Below are 23,584 nucleotides of genomic sequence, written 5' to 3' on the forward strand. Positions count from 1 at the left end.
GATTTCCTTAATTCCGGAGCTACGTCCTTGAAAGCAGGATGCCGTGAAAGGAACGCGGTGTTTGAAACGCGGCGAGACAACGCTAACGGTACAATTACGATCGTACGTGAGAACCGTACGGTGGGACAATCGAAAATTACCGCGTGTTATAGATTGTTCCATCCAAGCTTTGGTGTTTCCACTGCTTTTGCATGGAAATACGGGAGAGGAAACAACAATGAGACAACGCTCGTGTTTGCCTCGTATTATTCGAAACGGTCTATCCGAGCGGAACGAAGAGACCGGAGCGCGAGGATCGAAAATCGATGAAAAATTTTGCTTGTTTGTCCCGCCGATGAAGTGAAAAAAAAAGTGGCAAGTTGAAAGAAATTTCGACCACGCTCGATTAACTATTAAAATTTGCAATTACTGTGCAACATTTATTATCGATTTATCGAAACATCTGTTGCTCGAACAGTTTTATTATCTGACCATTCTCTTATCTGATTATATTCTGTTATTTGAAAAATATTTTTCCGTTAGAAGTGTTTTTACGTGTATATATATATATATATAGATACACGCGCATTGAGTTTATTTCCTCTGGATAAGAGGATATTTATTTGAATATATTTATTCGAAATGAGTCAGTAGGAAATTGGTATTGAAAATTACTTTTGCGGCAGATGTGCGTAATTATTACCTTGACGAGCCGTTGTATTCCATCCTTTTGAATTGTGCAGGCAAAAATCAGATAAAAAAAATTTTCGCATAATGGAACGAAGTATTTAGCATACGGAAATATACGCGTAGTTATTAGAAATAAAGGAATAACTGGTATCTTAATTAGAATCGTACGTTTACAGGGAAAGAAAAAAAAAAAAACTTGGAAATTTAATGAAAATCATCGTCATACCTTAATTCGACACTTTCTACTGTGTATCTTTCTCACTGTTAAACAATTGCAATTTACTTATAAACTTTTATAAACATTTCAAGAAACTTCGATCCCGTACAAGCTACTGAAAAATTATTCTATTTAAGATTTTTCATCACTACGATTCCTTCACGGAATTACAGACTCGATGCTTTCTACGACATAGACTGCACGATTCACACTCTGTGTGAAATTTGTGTCGAACGGGAGCCTGGCTCGATCAATCAACGGGGTCTCCTGTCCTGGAATATCCGCGTTAATTACGCGAAGAATGAATCGACGAGCAATAACCATCGTACACGGACGGCGGATGGAATCGTATGTAAATAGAGCGGAAACGTTCTCTTTCGAGGCAGCGGGAGCGCGCCAACTCGCACGTGCAGACACACGTCGATCAACCTAGGAAGCGTTTTTCTAATTAAGCCAATTTTCGCGATCGAGTCACGAGCATCCTTCGTTTTCACCACAAGATTTCACGTTTCGAGATGGAACTCGAAACGAAAGAGCGATAAGATTAAACGTTTCTTTCGCGAAATTAAGACAATTAATGGAAATTGTGAAATTCGAATGTTACGTTGAAAGAATAAAAAAGAAAAAGAAGAAGAAGTTACGGATGTTTGTGCAAATTTTGCAACGGAGAAAATAGGAAATCTCATTTTGAAATGAGAATTTAAGCGTGATAAGATTGAACAAAAGTATTCGTTTAGTTATTGTAAATGGAATAACAATGCGTTTAGAATTTTACGTACAATTCTTTCTTTTTCCTTTTTTTCTTTTTTTTTTTATTTTTTATTCGCATCACGTTCCTTCTCTCTGCGCACGTTGAGCTCCTGAGGTAACGTTAATTAACTATTGAATATTTACGGTTTGAAAGAAAGAAGATAAAATAATTACAAGTCAAATAACGAATCGTTATTAAACGAAGAAAATGAAGAATCGAAATATGGAATACCATCGTCGTAAACGTTACACGGTATACGGTTAACTTCGATTAAAACGTGCGAGAATATTAATAAAAATTAATTTAAACAATTTAATTGATTCAAACTTTTTACCTAAACTTCCATAAAATTATAAATAATCATCATCACTAAAACCAAACCTTCAACTTTTATTTCCATTGTTTTAACTATTCCGTGTAATCGCACGATACGCGAACAAACGAAACGCTCTCCTTCCTCCTTCAAAAAGAAAAAAAAAAAACGAAATTACGAACGAAAAACTCGACGACTCGTATACAAAGTACACGAGAAGTGGTATACGGTTCGAATTTCAGTAGGAGCGATATTCCCGGAATAAATTCGCGATATGAATTCGCGGCGGGCAAAATATCGAAACGATCCTCGATTAAAGTTTCGTTTCGTTGTCGTCGTGGGTCGTTGCATGGAGGATGAGGTGAAAAAAAAGGGGGAGGGGGGGGGGGACGGGAGGCGAGCGGTGGAACGAGTTTGTATTTTAAGCACGAGATGGTGCACCGATGGTACACGTCCATTCCGGTGTTTTACGAGTACACGTTTTAAGGTGTAGCACGGTACGACTTCCCATCGGACGACCGGTTATCGATCCGCGCGATATACTTGGCGGAATTCTCTATTTTTTCGAAAATTCGAAAAGAACGATCCCGCGAATTGTCCTTTTTCTCCAGTATGCAAATTTCACGCTGGAATTTACGATCCAACGGTTCTATTCATCCGCCGCGTTTTAATTACGAATTATGTAACTCGGTTTACGTGCGTCAGAGACGACATGAAAATTGCGACTCGACTTCTATACACGTATATACAACACGCGAGGTGGTTTCGATGAAGTTGAGGTGACTCTCTCTTCGACTAATCTGTATGGGGATTCTGATGGTATAGAGGTGATAGGTTAATTGCACAATAAATAACACGTAAATATAGATTGTAAATGAAACAAAAAAAAAAAAACTGTACATAAATATGTACATACGTATAAATAACGATAAATATTATAAATTATTATTTTGTACGTGTACATTATTCCTATATTCGTGTATATATATATATATATGTTTATACGTATACGAAACTTATCTATTGAGTTGTAAGCAATTTCACGTTTATAGATAGAAGCGCGGTGAACACGGAGAGAATAGAAATGTAAGGGAGACAAGAAAGAAAACGGCAGAAGAACGTTTGAATTTCCTTCGAAACTCGTTGTCTCGCCTAGGAATGAAGATATAAATATAAACGCGTGTACAAATTTAACGCGTTTTTAGATAGTGACGAGAGATTAAATGTACGTGGAGAGGGAAAAAAAAACCTTGCGTCGGAGAGAAAAAAAAAAAAGAGAACGGGAATCGCGAAGAGTTGGAGAGAAAGTCGTTTCGATTCTCGCGGTTTCGAGATAATGAAATTTACCGGTGGCTTGATTCCGTTGACGTGCGCGGATCGAGTTCTGGGACTGTAAGTGGGACGAGTAACGGCGTAACGGTGTCTACCGGCGGCGACGACCGCGTTCCATCGCTGTTTTCCTGTAATTTCTACGATTCGTTGCTCCCTTTACCGTTCTCGCGCCTCTCTGTAACGCCACGATCGATATTAATCGCTTTTTTGCCTGTTTACACAGGGGGCGTTGTGCGGAAAATTACGCGTGTGATCGAATAGAAATTTTTTTTTTTTCGGAAAAGAAACGCAACGACGTTGTAAAATTCCTCTTCCCTTGATATTCAATTAATTAATATATCACGAAAAACAAGGTGTATACATTTACGAGATTAAAAATATAAAAATTCCTATTTACCTATATAACAATTATTAATTAATTCTACGTTAATTCTTTCTACGTTAAATTCTCTTCCCGAATATATCGATTGGTTACGCAAGCCGATTTTTCTTCCAAACTCGGTTTATCCAAGATTTTCGTATCGTTGGATTAACGTCCCTGTTGGCGTCAAACATTCCAACAAGAGGAGAAAGAGGGAAGGAGAGGGGGTATATTAGCCACGAGGAGCACGTAGAGAAAACACGGAGTTACGGTTGGAAGCGAAACCCGTTTCACCCGTTTCGTGAAGAGAGACGAAGCGAGAGGAGAAACAGGGGACTGCGTGCCAAGAGTGACGTTCTAAACGTCATATATCTAGAGGGAAAGGATATTTCGATCTCGATAGGTGGGCCGAGTTGTCTCAACAGTGTATCCACAAGGCGATCGAAGGATGCGTTCGTCTATCCTCGAGACCAATTTCGTGGATCTCTCCGCTTTCGTGGAAAATCTCCATCTCCTTCGCCACGAAGAACTCGAGGAATCGATCTATTGTTGGAATAATCGTGAATTTGCTAAATCGAATCTTTTCGTTTGTTGTCAATTGAACAAAAATTTTAATTTTTAATCATCGAAAATGGATGTTCCTTTTGCGCAAATTTTGCAAAATTTGTATACCAATGATATTATAATGCGTTTAACAGAGAAGATCGAACGATGGAAAAGTTTCTAATGTTTTAGAATATTTTGTGCATAAAGCAATATATGGTTCTCGTTGTTGTAGAGAAAAGTGGTTGTAAAAGTTGTCAAAGTTTAAAAACAGGCTAACATTATCCCTTCGAGATAATTAAATTTCACTTTTCATTCCCAAGTTTAAAAATTCGGAACTTTATAAAGAGTTGGAGTTTAAAAACCGACGTATTATTTCATCCCCTCGCCCCCTTATTCCCCTCTTTCGAATAATTAAATCGAAGAATACTGGATGGAAGAATGAAGATTTAATAGAATCGAATCGGATTTCGCAAGCGTTAAGTCCTTCTCCTTCGTTTTGTCATTCCGATAATTGCACGCTCCGCATAAGGAACGCGAAATTGAACGTTATATACGGTTAAGAAACGAGCTGCACGAGTCGCACGCTATAAACACACGCGATAAGAATACCAAGGTTTTGCCTTGAAACCGCTAATTTATATATCTCGCGCACGACGGTCTTGAAAATTATGCAAAACCTGGCTCCGAGATACGCTTGTCTCATTTACCGTACATTTCTCACGAAATTTTTCTATTCCGGAATCACGAACGTTTAATCTTTAACGTCAATATTCCGGAATATTCGAATCGCCACTCGCAATTGAGCATAAAATTTTATATCCTCTCATTAAAAGATTTTTAAATCCAACTGAAATCGCTGTCGTTTCATTAATTTAAATTCTTCCCAAGCTTATTATTTTATTATTGGAATGGTTAATTATACGCGAATGTTTAACCCTAAACGATGCTTGAATAATAACTGGCTTACCCCTTTTCGTTTCAGATTAAACCTTTAAAATTTCATATCTCCTCGTTAAAAACAATTTTTAAATCCAATCGAATTGCCAGAATAATTAACTGTTCAACTACTAACGTATTATCATTATCATCATTATAATACTCTTTTCATCCTAAGAATCTAAGAAAAATCTCCCATCTTTCGATCCTGAAACAAAAATTTTCAAATAATCCAATTACGTAACCGTAATTAATTTCATTATAGCCAAAGAGTAATTAAAGTGAATGGACGATATCAACAATTTTTGACGAAACGGTTAGTTACAGGATTAAGATTCCCCAAGAGAAGACAAAGATTTCGCGAGAAGCGGGGCGAAATTTCGCGGAAGAAACAACTCGTATTTCTCCGTACGTGAGCCTTCCTTTGAAGCAGTTGACTCTTCTGAGCGTTAAAGGAACACGTTCTCTATCCGTGAGCAGTTTGCGGATAGTTTGCGAACTTGGACGGAGGAGAGAAACAGAGAGGGAGAGGGAGAGGGAGGAGAGAGAGTTTTAGAGAGAGGTTGGTCCACGGTAACGGACGAGCCGGCCAACCCTGCTGTTACGTTAATCACCACGATACCTTCTCACCTATATAATTCATATATCCTGTCCGAGAGTTTCCGTGCAAGGCAAACTTCTTCCAGGAATCGAGAAAGGAAATACATCGTTCGGAATAATTGGAAAATCGTTCGGCGAAAACGTCACGGTTCTTATAAACCGCCTCTCTCGGAAAATTAATTTCGCAACCGAGGGCTTAAAAATTAAGGCGATAACACGATTGATAAGATTGAAGTTATACGCGAGTTATGATTCGTTGAACGAAATAGAGTTTAATATTCGTAATGGAATATCGTACGTTCCCCCAACATTCTAATAAAATAAATAAATAAAAGTGTATCGGTTCGAGAATCGATCTATCTGATAAGAGTATTCGTGCCTCGCCGACAACAATTGTTTCTATTCTATTATCGCGAAGTAAATTCAAAACGTAAATACAAATCGTATCGTTGTATAATGAATATATATATATATATACACATAATATATAAATAGCGCGACAGCGATGGATAGAAGGATTTGTATCCATTGGGAAATCGGGGCAATTTCGAAAAATTAAAAAAAAAAAGCTCGCATCGATTGTTAAAACGAGTTAAAAGGTTTTAACGTTTTACCTTACCATTAATCGAGCGTAAATTATTTTGACAATATATTTCAACAAATTCGCACGTTTAAACGTGCATACACATGTTGTCACGCCAATGAACGAAGCGAACGATGAAACGAAAAATGGAGGAAGGCGGGGGAAAAAAGTAGAGAGGGGAAAAAAAAAGAAGGACAGGACGTATGTAACATGTTTTAATAAGAGCTTCCGTAAATTCGATATACGTGCTTCAAATTTTACTCCCCCACCCCTTTCATCGATTTCGTTTCACCGGCGCGCATTCGTCGATTCTCGCACGAATTTTTCGTTTTGTTCGATCGTTTCCACCCTTTCGCGCCGTATTTATTTATTTCCTTTTTTTTTTCTTTCTCTCTTTTTCTCTCTCGCTTTCTCCTCCTCCTCCAATCGATTCCCGTGTTTCGGATTACCTTTTACACTCAACTTTTATTTATTAAAGCGATACGTCGGCTGGAATATATCGATCGTACGTAGCACGCGTGCATTACCATCGAGAGAACAAAGAAACGCGGACGGAAACGAAAGGAAAAAGAAGGCGACGAGGAGGAAGGAAATAAAAAATGATTGAAGAGGGATGGAAAGATTAGCGATACCACTTTTCAAGCGGTATCGATTCTTAGCAACGATTCTCACCAAGAGCGAAAGGAAATCGAATCGTAAAAACGATACGATTATTCGTATCTTCACGAGTTATATTTATATAAGTTCAGAGTATTTTCAAATATCATTGAAACTTTAGAAAAGATTATCATATGAAAGAGATTAAGAGAAAAATGTTTAACGAAATTTGTTGTATCCTCGATAAGATCTTAAATCGTATACCATAAAGATTTTTGTTTCCTCGAACGTAATGGATTAACGTTTAATTTTTCTTTTAATTTGATCCAGGTTCCAAAGTTGTCGAGATCGTGTATCGATTCCAAGTTTCTAACTTTCTCTTTTCAATACATCGTAAATCTTCGAATAAATACTTCACGAGAGAGAGAGAGAGAGAGAGAGATTAAATATCCATCACTATGAAATAAAAATATCGGGGATTTGTGGAATCATTGGCACGATGAACGCGTTACTTTTTCGTTTCGCAATCAGTCAACGGAGTGTCGGGCTTGGTAATAATTCCCAAAGGGAGGCACGAGGCTGGAAGAAAAGACAGACGGTCCTTCAGCACGGAGGAATTTAAAGAGGACCGGGCGGAGACAACGACGACGACGACGACGACGACGACGACGACGACGAGACGACGACGGGCTAGAGAGAAAACGTATTTGCATTTACATTGGCGCGCTCAAATCGTCGGAAAGAAGAGAGAGTCGAATAAAGGAAGCGAGCAGGTACTGGGGGAGGGGGAAGGGAGGGGGGGAGGGGAAGAACTTTATCACGCCGTGAAATCGATTTTTATACCGGCGTTTTTTTCCCCTTCCTCGAATTTATACCGCGATACAACGGAATTATCCGTATCCCCTATTATCGTATCTTTGAGTACCGAATAAAAGTAGGAGAGAGTTGGTTCGAGTTTTTTTTTTTTTTTTTTTTTTTTTTGCGTGTAACTCTATAGCTCTTCGCATCCAAATTTTTCGCCAAGGAATAATTCGATTCCTTGCGCAAAATGATTAAACTGACGATGAGCTATCATTTTATCATTTTTTCAACTCATAGTGGAATAATAGTTAATTACGCAACTGTTTCTTCGTACAAAATTCGATTTATCTCGTCATTGCGCTTACCACTTTGAGGCCGAAAAGCTATCGAGAGATTTTCGAAAAAAAGAAAATTCGACAAATCGAGATAAATTTTTCCTCTGGATGAACCACGTTTCCCCGTATTTCGCTATCTAAATAAATTTCTTAAGAAACACGGCCATCTTATTTTGAAAGCGGCTCCGAACAAAATATCGAGACACGTGGCTCGAGATTTTTAGAAACGTCGTTTCAGAGACAGTTGATATTGCAAAGTGAAGCGATGTAAAAAAAAAAAAAAAAGCGAAGTGGAGGAACGCGTTTAGAAACCGACAAAACGCTTTCCTCCAAAGCCTTTGCTGCACGGTAACTCTCGCCGTTATTACGAAGAGTTTGCCTGGAGAAGGAAGGGCCAAGATGGAGAAGGCGAGGAGGAGGAGGAGCTGTTACGGAAACACGGAGACAAAGAGGGGATCCGGCCAAGTTGCGAGGGTGAAGAGAGAGAGAGAGAGAGATTGCAGGGGGTTAAAGGGTGCGAGAAGAGGGCGGAAAAGCGACCAGTGGTGAAATTAAAAGCGAAAGCGGAAATTGAAACGCGTTTCACCCGTTCCATCTTCGGTCCAGGCCACGTCCACGTTTCAGGTGGGCCACTATCGGTCGTTAACCGTTAAGTGTTTATCTTTTGCCGAGCAACGACACGGTTAAGCGGTTAATCGAGTAAATCGATTTAATTGGTCGTGCACGGCTGGTTAAACGAGTTTCGGACACAGGCATCGAAAATTGAATTCGATTCGAGACTTTTTTTCATTCGGGCAATTTACTTTTCACGGCTACCGAGGGGAGATCGATAAATCTTTGTTTGTTGTGTTTCACCCTTTCCGATAATTGAGAATCTTTTATCGATCGAGGGAATATTTCTTAAGATTTCCAAGTGACAGGTGAATAAAATTTATTAATGTATTAAAATTTGAGACGTATTTCACTGGAAAGAAACTTGTTGTCTAACTTGAGTATACAATAACTCAAGGGAACAGTCTTTTAGGAATTTCTAAAATTCCATTTTCTAAAAAAGCGTATACATTTTGTCTTACTTTCAGGAAAATCTGTAGCAATCGATCCACGGTTTTTCCATCCCATTATCACGCGACGATACAATTCAGCCAGCGTTTATATCTCATTAACCGAGAAAGAACGATAAAAGTTAGATAACACGTTTAAAACACGACGGTCAGCGAAACGTTTAAGTATATAACTGACTTAACAACCTCTCTATCTCTCTCTCTCTCTTTCTTTCTGTCTCTGTATGTGTCTCTCTACCTTCTCTTTACACACGAAGCGAGATTAGCTGCGCTTCAACTTCCTACTGAATCGAGACGAATACAATGGCCGATACGATTATCTTCGCCTGTCACGCGGTACGAATCGCTGATAATTCTGTCGTTATCAGCTCGTCTTCGCTCAACGCCCGTCTCTTCTCCCTTTCCTTATTACACCTGATTCCACGACCGATTCTTCTTTCTCAAATTCGCAAATATTTTACCATTTTTGATTCACATTTAGTGGAATCTCTCTACGAAATATTCGATGATTAATATTAATGTTTCCGAATAAACGGATCGTAAAAATTCAATTCCTTCGATAATTATCAGCCTTGAACGAGGAGTAGAGAAAATTTTAAGCAGAGAATATCGGAATGTGCGAACTTAATGAATATCGAAACATTTTCTTGCCGAAAAAAATATTTGGATTTAACGTATTTTAATTTCGTAATATCTTCCTCCGTTTCAATCCACTCACTGCGAATCGAAATGATTCGATGTAACTAATGTTTCGTCAACAAGTCTCTCGGAAGAAAAATCGTCGGCGATAAATCGAGCGAGGATAGCGAAATCGGAATCGTAATTCCGAGCCGTCGTGTCTTTGTGTACTTTGCTTTCATAAACTCTCTTTCGCGAGGAATTTGCATGTTCCACACTCGCTCGACCACTACTTTCACAAGTGGCAATTTGTGGATCGCGATCGTGATCCAATCGCTAAGATATTCATCCGATATTTAATTTCGCTTCTTCGAATCCGAATATCGTCGAAAAGCGAATTTATCTGGATTCTATCATATCGAGGAATTTAATAGATATTGTACAACACTGTGACAGAAGATGGGAGAAAGTTTTGTTTCATCGACCATCTTTCTTTTCGAAGAAACTCAAGGATTAGACTAAAAATAATCGAAAACTCGTACGAATCTCTTCAATTCGTGTATGTAAAATCATATTTATAATATATAATTATTGAACGATCGAAAACTGAGATTAACCGTAACTGTCGTGTAATATCATTCGTTTATATCCGAAACTATATGTCTAAATGCTTCCATAAACGTACATGCATATCGATATCTATCGGTATATACGAGCAAGGGAATCGTGATTCACGAATCGTCGTGTGAAAGAGAGATAAACGTTAATGAGAGAATTCACGCTCGATTAATAAACTCTGTTTCCTCTGTGCCGCGTGGAATGAATAAACTTCCGGGATTCGAAAACGAAACTAATTAATACAAGTAGTGGTATTAGTCGAGGCGAGAATATTTGAAAGATAGCGAGTTGCGAGTCGAATCGGGGAAATTATCGCTTTTACGAACTTGCCAAGAACTGTATATTTCCAAACTAAGCGTCAATGTTTTACTGATTCGAAGAAAATCGTATTATTTCACCTCAGTTTCTCAGAAAAAAAAACTAGGAAATTCTGAAGGATAATATACGCAAGTACGTGTTTCGTTATTTATTCATCCAAAAAAAAGTAATCCTTCCCTTTGACCCCCCTCTCTCGAGTCATTAAACAAGAAAAAATATTCAAAGATAATCGAAGAAGAATAATAATCGAATATCGGAATAGCGAAGCCAATCTCACATTTCGCGTACAATTCGCATTGAAATCTGCGTAGTAATGGAGGCCGCTTCATTGATCAACAAAGTCACCGTTACGTATGATCTTTCGCCAATAACCGTGCCGTAACATCAATCGCATTCAAATCCCGCAAACCCTGTTTCCGATCGATCTTCGAAAACCGAATCCGCCGCCCAGCCGTCCGACAATTCGCTAATTTCCGTGAGAACGATTTGTGATTCATTTCGGGATTGCGAGAATGCTAGGCGGAATAATAGAAAACACGGTAATAGAGCGAATAACAGTCCGTTAAGCCAATTGCGCGCGGATAGAAAAAGAATGGACCGGGCCAAGGGAAAGGGGTCGAAAAAACGGAAGCGAATGAAGGAGGGAGGTGGAAAGTAGGTAAAAAAAAAAAAAAAAAAAAAAAAAATGAAATGAAAGAGAAAAGAGAACAGCCGTTCAAAGGAGCCGATCGTGTGCGGCAAGGACTGCTCGTTAAAACAAACGTGGAAAACAAACTAGAGAGGATCGGCCAGGACGAAGTATGGAAAAACTCGAGTACGATTTTATTTTACCTTTCGCTATGCGATATCGATACGTTTCGCGTAAATTTTTTCTGCGTTCAATCAGAATGGAGGGATTTGATTTAAAGAAGTTGCGATGTTATACGGAAAAATAAATAAATATTCTTGCTTCGCACGATAAACAAAGTTATTTTTAAGTCGAATTATTTGATAAACGGGATCTCTCTTGTACGAAAATTTGTAACGAAGGTTTTCGAGTTTTCGACGTTTTTTCGTTTCAATAGCGAATCCAAACTGATGAACTTTTTATTTAAAAAAAAAAAGAAAGAAAGAAAATCTGAGGAAATATAAAAATGTAACACGAGAGAAATGGTTTGTTGAATTCACTACAATCGCAAGATCACGCGTGTCATCTATCTAAATCTCGTGTTCGGATCGTTTTCAACCGTCATCTATAAAACAGGGTTGCACAATTTTCATAAATGATCCTGCATTTCATCTCGATATTTTCATCTCGTAAAAGAATAAAAGAATAAAAGGAATTTTCACGGGGGACCATTCTTGGCCGGCCGGCAACACGATTAAGAAAAAGACCGACCGTTAACAAGACTCGTTAAAGCGACTCGAAGCAAGCCATTCAAAGTCCCCGGCAATGTTTAAAACAAGACTATCGCGTTCGAATTACCGCGACACTGGTTTATTTGCGCGATTATTAGAATTTCACGGGCGGAAAGTCGCGACGAGCCGTGGCGGCGCGCTGAAATACCGCTTAATTCCAACAAATCGTTCCTCCACGGAGAGCCGAGTGTGAATATGGACGAGAAAACGAAAAGGGAGAGCGACCAAGCCGGGGCAAGATGGGTCGAGATAGCGTGGGACAGAATGGAATGGGTGCCGACTCGGCGGAGGAATAACCTTATTTACCGAAGGACCCACGATTATACCCCTCTTTCGCCTCCTCCTCTCTCCCTTAAGCGTAGTGATAAATCGTGCCGGTATCAAGCGCGTATAAACAAATCTTGCCGCTTTCTCCGTCTCTCTTCCGCCCGCGCCCACTTCCTCTCCCCCTTTCTGCTTTATTTCTCGCTTTCCTTCGTGAAATTCGTGAACCGATCGCCCATTATCCATCGATCCATCGAGCGACGGAAGAGAAACGCAAGAGTTTCATGCGATTACGATATGTAATTGTGATATCGAGAATCGATATAGGAAGAGCGAGTTGATTGACCAGAAGGTTCTTTTTTTTTGAAAAACTTTTACTCGCGAAGAAAAAGGACATAAATGACCCCGAGTTTATGGTTCGAGGTAACGATAAAAGTTTCTCTCTCTCTCTCTCTCTCTCTCTCCGTATCGAGACATTATTTGGACGAGGTAAATAGAAAATTTAAGGATCTAAGATTCTAAAAGGCAGAATAAACAGAAAAATGTTGGGAAAGTTGAATGTCGATTATTCGATCTGATTGGAAGATTTGTGTATAATAAGTCACTTTCAGAATAGTAAACATTTTTAGACACGTTTCAATTTACGGTTAACGTACTCATCGACTATGTGATAATCCAAATAATCATCTAAATCTAAATACGCATTTGTCCTAGCTATTAATTACCCATTTTCAAAAGAAAAAGGGATAAAAATTGAAAAATTGGATTATTAACTTTGTACAAAATGACAATTGACAGTTTTCATCGTGCTCTATCTTCGCCCATTTTTCGCTAAAAAATTAGAGATTACTTGTAACAAACTCTCAACATTTCACGATTGTTTTAATCCCCACGACCATCTCTCAAACTTTCCGCCTACTTCGTTCTATATTACACCCTGTAAATACGACTCAAAGGGAGTTTAAAGTCGATATAATATCCCGTTTAAAATAGCGTTTGATATTTTTATTTTTAACGAAAGTAATAACGCCGCTCAAGGGGAGGGGATCGATAACGCGATACACGAACGAAAAAAAAAAAAAAAAAAAAAGGGAGAAAAGAGAATCCGATATCGGATGTAATGTATGCGGGAAAAAGTGGCCGCGAAGTCGGGCGAGAAACGCAGTTTTTCCAATTATTGTAAAAAACGAAGTAAAACCGATCGTAACGCACGTTCATAGTCAGGCAGACAACGAAATCATAAATTGAAATTAGTTTGCAGGAGTATAATTTCCCACCCCTCTGCGGAGAGAGGGAGAGAGAGAGAGAGAGAGAGAGAAGCTCGACTCGGTTTTTCCGGGTTTGCTCCACCGGGAAGATTTTCCACGGTCGACGAATCCTTTATTGCTATGGTTTGTCCTACCCAAACTGTCGACCCTTCTCTCCACCGCCCTTGGAATCGTCCGACAAGCAAGATTATAGCGCCGGAAATATCAATGGTCTCTCCTTTATCCTTTGTACCTGTACTTCTCTTCCCCCTTCTCTCTCTTTCTCTTTTCTTTTCCTTTTTTTTTTTTTTTTTAGAAAGACAAAGATCTCGACCAAGGATATTATATTCGTTACGAATTCTTGAAATCGTGGAGAGAAACGACTTCGTTGATGGATTGGGTTTCAAAGTGCGACAATTATTATTTCGAAAATGTCAAGTTTTCATTAATAAATATTAATTCTAGGATCTTTTTTTACGATTTTTGAAAATGGAGTAGGTTTTTTTCTTTCGATTGATAATAGAATTTTTCGAGGATCTTTTTTTAATCCGACCGAAAGAAATTGCGAGAATTCCGCATGATAAGTTCAAGGCTAGGCTTGAAAATATACGTAGCACACGCGAACCTCCGAGATTCATGATTAATTAGAGCAATGGCCCGAAGAAGCGGCGTGAGTCATCCTCCTCACCCTACCCCGCCAACTTCTCGCACAGTTTACGGTAAAGGGAATTCACTTCAAAGAAAAACAGTTAAATATCTGTTACAAAATACACGAGGTTTCAGGTAGAAAATACGCGCGTCCAATCAGATAAGGTGCCTCGTTATGAACCTAGGTTCATTCTGAAGCTGCCCAAACCAGTTCAAAAAGGTTTCTTCGTTCCTTCCATGTATCCGTGAAAAAAGAAAAAAGAAAGAAAGAAAGAAAAAAAGAGTTTCGAATCCTCTTTATCGCATCTCTTCGCCAAGAGGAGAGTTGCGGAAAACTTTCTCCAAATACAATTCTCGAAATACCTCGGTCAGAATTCGCCTTTTGCATAGCTCCATTTCTCCACCCGCATCATCGACACCCGGCTATCTATTTCGTGTCGCTATCTAATCGTCCGCACCGACGAACCTCTACGCAAACTCTTTCCAATTCGCTCGATAAACGCTTACGCTACACTGTAAATACGTATATATGTATACATATATATATATATATATATATATCGAAGGGAGGGAAAGAAGCGAGAGACCTCGTTTCCCGTTCGTTCTCCACGTCCAGCCACGTCACGGTTGCTCGTCGCGTGAGGCGAAACACGCTCACGAAACGATTTTTCACGGGCATTCTATCCAACGATAGACTATGAATGCATCGGATAACCGGCTAAGCAAGCATCGTTCAACGTCGAGCATCTCTAACGGCGATGCAACGAGGCTCGCTACCTGTTTTGATGAATTTGTAAGGAGAGCCATCGCTTGTTAGGTGGAAATTAGAGCGTATGAAATTGAAATGTTTTTCGATTTTTATTTAAAATAAAAGTGGATAGAAAATTTCAATCCTTGCAAAAAGAAGAACGTAGAAACATTCTTTCTAATCTATCCCAACAATTTCTTACTATACTCACGTTATACGTGGACGATTTTAATTAAAGAACGCTTCGATATAGAGTGAGTAATGAGAGAGATGAGAAATCGATAAATTGTAATAAATACATTTTCTATTGCTCGCATTACGAACAATTTAATCTTTGCGAGTCGGAAAATATGAGAATACTATCGAAATATCTTCCAATATTCCTCCCAGCACGCGTTTTACCGCGCCTCAGACTTTGTTCTCATGGAATGATGTAATATCATACGTTAACGCAAGTTCTCACTCCACCGCGTCTTTCTATTCAAAGCGAGGCAATGACGCATAAATGACTTCGATACAACCAAGATCCATGACCCCGAAGAAACATTTCCCGCACAATACTCGTTCTTTGTGCGAGTAAACAATTTTCCCTCCTCGATATCGCCCTCCTACATATATATATATATATATACATATATATAAAACGCAGATACCACCGTGAAGGTTCGTGTGTCGGGAGAAAGGCAGCCACCCTGTGCACAACCGTATATCCCGTATACCTGCGCCACGCGCAACAATGCACGTGCACACGCGAGAGAAGAGAGCCTTAGGTATGTAGAGCTCCGTAGCGACGATAAATCTGCTAGTTCGATGCCTCCTCCGTTCCTGCGACGTTCCATTTCGTCCCGTGCTCGTTTTATTTCACCATTATGCGCTATCCTTCGAAACTGATAGGAAGACGCGGGCTTATACCCGTGGAAACGTTCGCGAGCGTACGTGAGACGACGATTTCGCAGACGAGGGAAAGACGTCTGTTACGGTGTTCGAGCACAAATTTGCATGGATGGCGAGGAGAGAAACGGAGGGAGGGAGGAGATGGAAGCGGTTAATGGATTGATACGGTGGATTGTAATTAAGTTAACGGTTGAACGCGATTCCCGAACCGATTATTTCTCCCGGCTCGAATATTACGATATTTTGTAAATATCGGTGCACGAAATGTTGTTAATGAGGATCGACGCGTAAGCCTTTCAACGAGAGAAATTCTCGATCTGAGATTAACGTTATCTGGAATAAGCTGCGCATTAACGGTTATCTCTGGACGGGTGGTTCTTTGTTGCAAAAGAAGAAAAGGGATTAAAAACGGGGTAAAGGTGACGAATCAAAGGTTGGACTTTTTCGTATCGTATTAATTTCAATTTGATAGTAATTGAAATATAAATTTGTTATAAAGATAATTATTTTGTTGTGTATTGGTTATATTATGGGATTATCTGTGACTTATTTCTTTTTTTCTCGAAATTCTTAAGGAAAAAATTGTAACGCAAAATTACAATGCGAATATATTATAAGTTTACTTAAAGTTCTTTAGCGTTATATCAAGTTCTTGATGAAAAGTAAAAGGAAAAAATAGTTTGATTTTCGTAACAATTTCAATATCAGTTTTATCACGCGTCAAGATCGAAAAGGAAATTCAATTACACTTATTAGACGATCGTTTCAAAGTAATAATAATCGGATTGATAATATGGTCGAAAATAGTGTCGAGAAAACTGGAGAAAAATCCGTTGTCCTAAAGCGACATAATAACGAGTAATAATAACTCGAGGACGAAACAACGTTACCACCGAATGATAGGATCGAGCAATCGATAGGATCGAAGGAGTCGATAAATTCGCCCTCGGCACCCTTCCCACGCCTCGTTTTCCACGAAAAACACGAAACGAATCTTCCCAGATTGGATCCGTTCACTCGAGTTCCTTCTTTTAAGAAACTCGTCCCCACCCACGCCGGCTGTGCCGTGGCGGCGGTATCCTAGTTGAGCTTTTCTTGCCCGACTTTCGCGTAATAACCGGAAGCGAGAAGCGAGGGCAAAGTGGATCGCATCATAAATCTGCTCCTCGCTCAACAATGGAGTGGCTTCGTCTCCCCAAGTAAGTACGATCAAAAGAAGTTTTCGCGGAACTGGCTACCATTATGATAATCTGTCTACTATCCCCTATATAAGGATTTTAAAAAATGAGCAGCTCGCTGTATTTTCAACACTTCTCCCTTTTGTTCGCAATGTCTACACGTTCCAATTGTATCTACATTGTTCCCCCGATATCGCTCTTCGAGACGATCATATTTCGCGGCGCAATCGGATATAATATTCAAAATGTTTAAAATCGAGGCAATTCGTTTCTTTTTTTCACTTCTAGAATAGGGAAAATAAATTTTATCATATCGAAGATCGGGAATCTTTATCACTCGTAAAATTTACGATATAATACGCGTAATAATATGAATTATGAATGCATCGAAATATAACAACGTGTAATTCCGCTTAAAGAAGAGATCGTGTCTTCTGCATGCGATCTTCAGATGCCTCCACCCACGTAAAAACTATTAATACCGCATAACGCGCGTATCTTTCTTCGAACGATTTTTGCAAGAATATTCTATTTATAACCTCGCCTTCTTACGAGACATTTCGAACGTTACGAGTTAAAGGAAACGATCTGTAACCTCTCGTTTCCGAATGGGAAAGTGCATAGGTGAACGTTTAAAATCGTAGGCGTTGGAATCGATAAACGTATATCGTAAATCCACAAAGAACCAACCATTCTACGCGTGGAATATATGTATATACACGTTTCTTTACGTTTTATCTCGAGTAAGATCATCGATATCGCTTCCATTCCCGGTCCATTTTCACATTTTCATCTCAACTTGTGCGTCCACACAAATGAATGAAGAACCGTGGAAACGGTCGGAAAAAGATCTCCTGGAAATTTTGAAGAATATCGTGTCGCCCGTTACACACCGTTCAACTTGCCTCGTGAATCACCCGAAAAGTCGTGGCTATTTTTCAAACCGAATGCAAGGGACCCGACCCGTCTCGAAAAACGCGCCGCTCGAATGCTTCGTCCCCAGAAGAATTCCGAAAGAACGGCAACGATAAACGCGCGACACTCGACGATTTTTTAACGTTGGAAATATGAAAAATGCCAACCAAGAGAATTCGTAGCGCACATATTCTGTACGTATTCCCCATTATACGAGAATTTTATACGAGAGACGTGTACCCATGTGTACATCGTGTGTTTTATTAAAAAAAAAAAAAAAATAATAAAATAAACGAAAGAAGACTGTCTCGTGATAAAGAGATATTCCAGAATCTCGTAGTAGTATCAATCTCGTGTCTAGACATTTTTACTTGCACGGAGAGAGAGAGAGAGAGAGAGAGAGAGAGAGAGAGAGAGAGAGAGAGAGAGAGAATGTGCACGGTTGAAGCGGTTGGCTCCAGGCGGATTAGCTATTCATTTACGCCGAACCGATCAGGTAACCTTCGACAAACCCGACAGGTACTCAAGGTTAGTGGATACAACGAGAAAGAAGAGCCGCTTCACGGTTCGATCTTCTTCGAACCGCTTATGACTGTAACACGTATTATCCAATATATCTACGGACCGCTCCTTCGATCGAACTTTTGATACGCGCAAGGACATCCAATCGTTCCTCTCTCCGATTTACTCTTACAATTCTTCTCGTTGATCGTGATATTTTTTTCTCTTTATAATTTTATAATTTAGAGAGGGAAGGATAGAAATTGCATCACCATTAGCGTTGATATTAAATAGAAGAAAAGAAGAAGAAGAAATTTCGTTTTATTTTCGATCATTGTTCGAATAAATATCACCGCGAATTAAATCGAGAAACATCCTCTTTCTGCGTTTTTTATCTTTTCGTAGAAAATAAATACGAAAGCCGCCTACTTTCTTCCCTCGTTCGTGAATTTATCAAGCATCTGAAATGCGGCGCGCATGCTCTCTTATGAGAGAGAGAGAGAAAGAGAGAAAAAAAATAGATAGAAAAATGGAGATATACGTTCCGGTATGAGCGTGTATACATGTGGAAAAAGAATCCTTGGTCGCGTGTTCAGCATTACTTGGGCTAAGCCGACGAGATTTATGCCATAAGCTACAAGATGACTTCGTCAGAGGAGAGCTCATCCTTACAACGAAATCGATATAATATTTTCCTCCGTGTATTCGCACACCTGTTTTTATTTTTCTCCATCTTATCCTCGAAATTGATTCGATCGTCCGACACTCGTTTCTCCCCCTTTATTTTTCGTAAAATTCACTCGATAAAGTAAAAAAAAAGAAAAAAAGAAAAGGAAAAAAAAATTACTATTACAATAATATACAAGCTACACGCGACGAAATAAAAAAAAGTATACATGACATTTAAAGGAATTTCAATTTGCATAAACATTTTATTACGTAATATAAAATATGATCATATGATCTTCTCATTGAATTCGATTCGAGACGAAAATTCTCCCTGAAAAAAGCAGCAAACATTCTCAGTGGAAGGGGGGAAAAAAAAGAAAAAAAAGATCTACGTCGAGAAAGGGAGCACCATTAACATTTGCCATTTCGGTCACGATTTTTTCTTTGTGGAACTTTACGAGGACACACTAAGCCGAGCAAGGAACCGTTTCATTGTGTAAACGTGTACGTATAATAAAAAGGTTGCAAAGGTCAGCGTATACATTCGAGAAACTCGGCTCCCTTTGTGAATGAAAGAATCAACGAGAGAGTGGCCGAGCGAGGGAAAGAGAGATAGGAGAGAAAAATTTTCCAGACGCCAGAAAAATGTTCTCAACAATCTGCAAGCAGGTGTTGAGAATGGGACCTGCGCTTTCGAACGAACGAACGCTTCGATGCAACCTAGTGCTGCATGCACACGTGTGTATGCGCCCCCCTCCCGCCTCCCCCCGCCCCTCCTCCTCCTCCCCTCCTCCCCTGTCCGTGTTAGAATCGTTCGCATCCTGCCGAGAAGAGGAGTTAATACGACGATATTTTTGTCAAAGCAATGGAGTGCGCGCAAAAAGATATTTTTTTCCGCGGAAGAAATTCCGACAAAGAAATTTGGAACGACGTAAATCCCCAATTATTTCCAACGAAAGAATTCCAGATCCAAATGAACGCGACCGCTCTTTTCCTCTTCTATCCCCCCATTGAAGAATTAATCACGGGGTATACGCGATAAAAATGCAAGGTTAACATCATTGTGTGGAATAGATAAGGAACACGCGGCTCGTTTCAATCGCACGCATACAAACGCCGCCTAGAAACTATCTTTAATTACGTCCGTAACAGCACGACCAGATCGAGTCGTGACGTACGTTCTTCTTCTTATTACATTTGTCATTTGGGTCACGTATTTTATTTCTAATTTGATAAGCCCCTAAGTAATTTTAACTAATATTTTAACTAATACGATTAGCGAGAGGAATTGTGAAATGTGTACGATTGAATTTCGAAGAGAAATAATAAAAAGACGGAAAGTTGAAAAATATAATTATAAATACGATTTTGAAGTTGTGAAACGTTCGCGATTAAGTCTCGAGGATGTGTATTTGCGAAAAGATTAATCTTTATGTTAATTATTTCAATAATTTTCAATGAATAAATTCTATATTTGAAATATAAGATAGATATAAGTGTGCCAAACAACGAGGATCAATCTCGATTTGAAAAATCTTTTCACGCAAATAATAGTAATAATTAGTTTTAATTACATTTTTATCTTAAATAAAATACGTAATGTTTAAATATCCAAAACTTTAACGTAAAAGTTAATAAAAATATCATATTTAAATCGTAAATAAAAATTCGAACTAATATCAAGCAAACTTAAATACTAACGAAATCAAGTAGAATTTAAAAAAAAATATTCGCGATTGAATTCCGAATACGAAGAGATTAATAAAAAAATATTGTACCATGACGAAAGATGAAAAGTCGAATAAGGCCATTGGATCCGCTACGTCACGCATAACGCGATAAATGTTAAAACTACGACCTTCGAACGCAGAAACGATACGGTTAATAATTCAATAATTTCGCAGACTCTCGGTTACAACATTTTATGGCTCTTTGCTGGCTTGCACGTGAAGATCCTTGGATGCGCGGGAGAGGAAGAAGGCAGAACACGAGGAACAAATAACGAGGTTACCGGAACGTCCCACAATTAATTTGCTTGCAAACGGTTACGCTCTGCGAATAATTATTCAAAGTCCTAGCTTCTGCTTGTGCAAAGTGCAACTACTTAAAGGGTTGAACGATTCATCGACGATAACGTTAAAATGTAAAAGATAGCCCGAGACCACGTTTTAATCAACCTTAGCAATCGTCTGACGAAAAACGTTCTCAATAATTAAAAATTAATTCATATCGTTCGATTAAATTCTAAACGGAACAAATTTTAATTAGTTCGATAATACGTTCTCAAAATTTATACATCGATAATAATGAATCTATTAATATATTATCACGTTTGATAAATATTTTTAAAAAAAGAACAAATTTCGATTTATGCGTTTAATACGTTTTCAAAATTTGTACATCGATAATATTTTCCGATATATAAATTATTAATATTTTATTTTATACTTGTATGTATATTTTATTACACTCGTTAAAATTATATTTCGAGAATTGTACTCGAGAAAGAACGAACGAGCGAACGAACACTTTTTCCCTTCAACGAAAGTCGAATAACAATGCTCCGCGACGCTTCACATTCGACAGGCTCGAAAGTTAATCGATGTCGATTAAAGAGCACGCGGGCTTCATTAAAATACAATTAAAAAGAAAGTATCGTCGTCGGTTTTAATAGTTTAACTGCGTCTAACGATCGTGTCCCGCTCGTCGTTAAAACTTGCTCGATCGCACGAAACGTCGCGATAAAAGTGAAAAAAAAAAAGAAAAAAAAAAAGGAGAAGCGAGTACCATCCGCGACATGGTTTCCGCGCAATTCTCTGTATTTAAAGTAGTTACGTATTAAAAGTTCCTTTTATATTTAATTACATATTCCAGAATTCCGGTCCGCGTATCGCGGGACCCTTCAATTTCATCTCATTTCTATGCAAGCTTTTCAAACATCCACGCGAACCCGGCCTTATTCATCGGAACACTGGGCGCCCTTATCTTTTTGCACGCTTTATGTTTTAATGAAAATTTTCTACTGTGCCGAAATTTTCTCCAGATATTCGATTTAACGATACACTTTTACGATAATTGTTCCAACGAACCAACGATATGTATATTTCATGAATCACTTTTAATTTTATTTTCATTGTATTCTATACTTCTAAACAGGTAATATCGATAGAATTTTAATGAGATTGATTAAATATATAAGAGAATTCCGAACGTATTGACAATTGAGAACCTTGCAGAAAAAAGAAAACTATTCATTTTTGACAATTGTTCAATTATTACGAGTAACTAAAAAAATTTATATTATTATAATTTCTATTTTTGTTAGTAGTTTTTGATTTACACATAATATATTTAGTGTAAATCAAAATTCGATATTGTGTAATTTAAGTATAAATGCGATGTGTAGTAAGATTTTATTAACAAAACAATAAATTGTAAAATGTAAATGTATATTTTTAACGTTTTAAAAATCATTTATTAATAAAATTCATAAATGATTTATCAACTCAATAATTAATAATTGTGATGTAATATGTGAAAATATATATTTTTTAATGTTAAATCAAAGCAATAATTTTATAATTTTAAGCAATTTTTCTTTAATTCCTTCTTAATTTATTCTCTTTACAAGGTCTTCAATTCAATCGCCATCGGTGGCATTGTACTTGTCACTAATAATTCTTTTGATAAAGGAATGATGTAAGACGTAAATATAACAACGAAGAAAAGCGGCTGAGACGGCAGCAACGACTTTTCGAAGTTTCGCTTTCTCAGCGGAACATTCTTTCCCCGATAAGATAATATTTCCGCGCGAAGAATTTTAAATAGCTCGTCGAACGGGAATTGACGCCTTTCGTCGTCACTTCGCATTGCACGATCAGATTAAAACTACTCGTTAATTGTGAAACGATAATGAAAAATCCAAATAGATTCATTAGCGAATTAAATTTTCGACAGATTTTGCAATCATTACCCTTTTTTTATCTATGTATTTATATGATTAATAATACGATAATGCTATATTCGTATTGTTGTAGATCAACTCTTATCTTTAATATTTATCTTTGTTAAAAATTCATTTGCAATTTAATCTATTGTATTTATAGTATAATGATATTAAAATATTATATCTAGAAACAATTCAAGATTTCATTTTGTCACCGTTTTCGAAAAAGTTTTAGTCATTCAAATTTCTATTGAATAAGTTTGAAATACTAATAAAATGAATAACTAAAAGCGTCATCAATTGGAGTCTAAAGAAAAACAAAACAAGATTGAAATTCTTCGAAACGATAACTTGCCAAAATACTTGAGGAAAATTTGTTTGCAAACAATTACTTTATCAGAACTCACAAAAGAAAAGTCATCGGCGTGGAATTTCTAACAGTCGCCAAATATTCGAGACTTGAAATATAATAACTGCCAAGAATTGCGTTGAAACCAATTTAATCTATCTACACTTCAAA

At 38.1% G+C, this 23,584-nt stretch overlaps 1 protein-coding gene across 1 annotated transcript in view; it reads right to left on the minus strand.

Moving 5' to 3' along the window:
• LOC122718497 (mucin-5AC-like) overlaps positions 1 to 23,584 on the minus strand; it is a 298,623-nt gene that overhangs the window by 273,223 nt on the left and 1,816 nt on the right. The gene's annotated exons all lie outside the window — the stretch shown is intronic.

This window comes from Apis laboriosa, unplaced genomic scaffold, assembly GCF_014066325.1.
Source record: "Apis laboriosa isolate Shangri-la unplaced genomic scaffold, ASM1406632v1 scaffold104_cov149, whole genome shotgun sequence".
NCBI classification, from domain to species: domain Eukaryota; kingdom Metazoa; phylum Arthropoda; class Insecta; order Hymenoptera; family Apidae; genus Apis; species Apis laboriosa.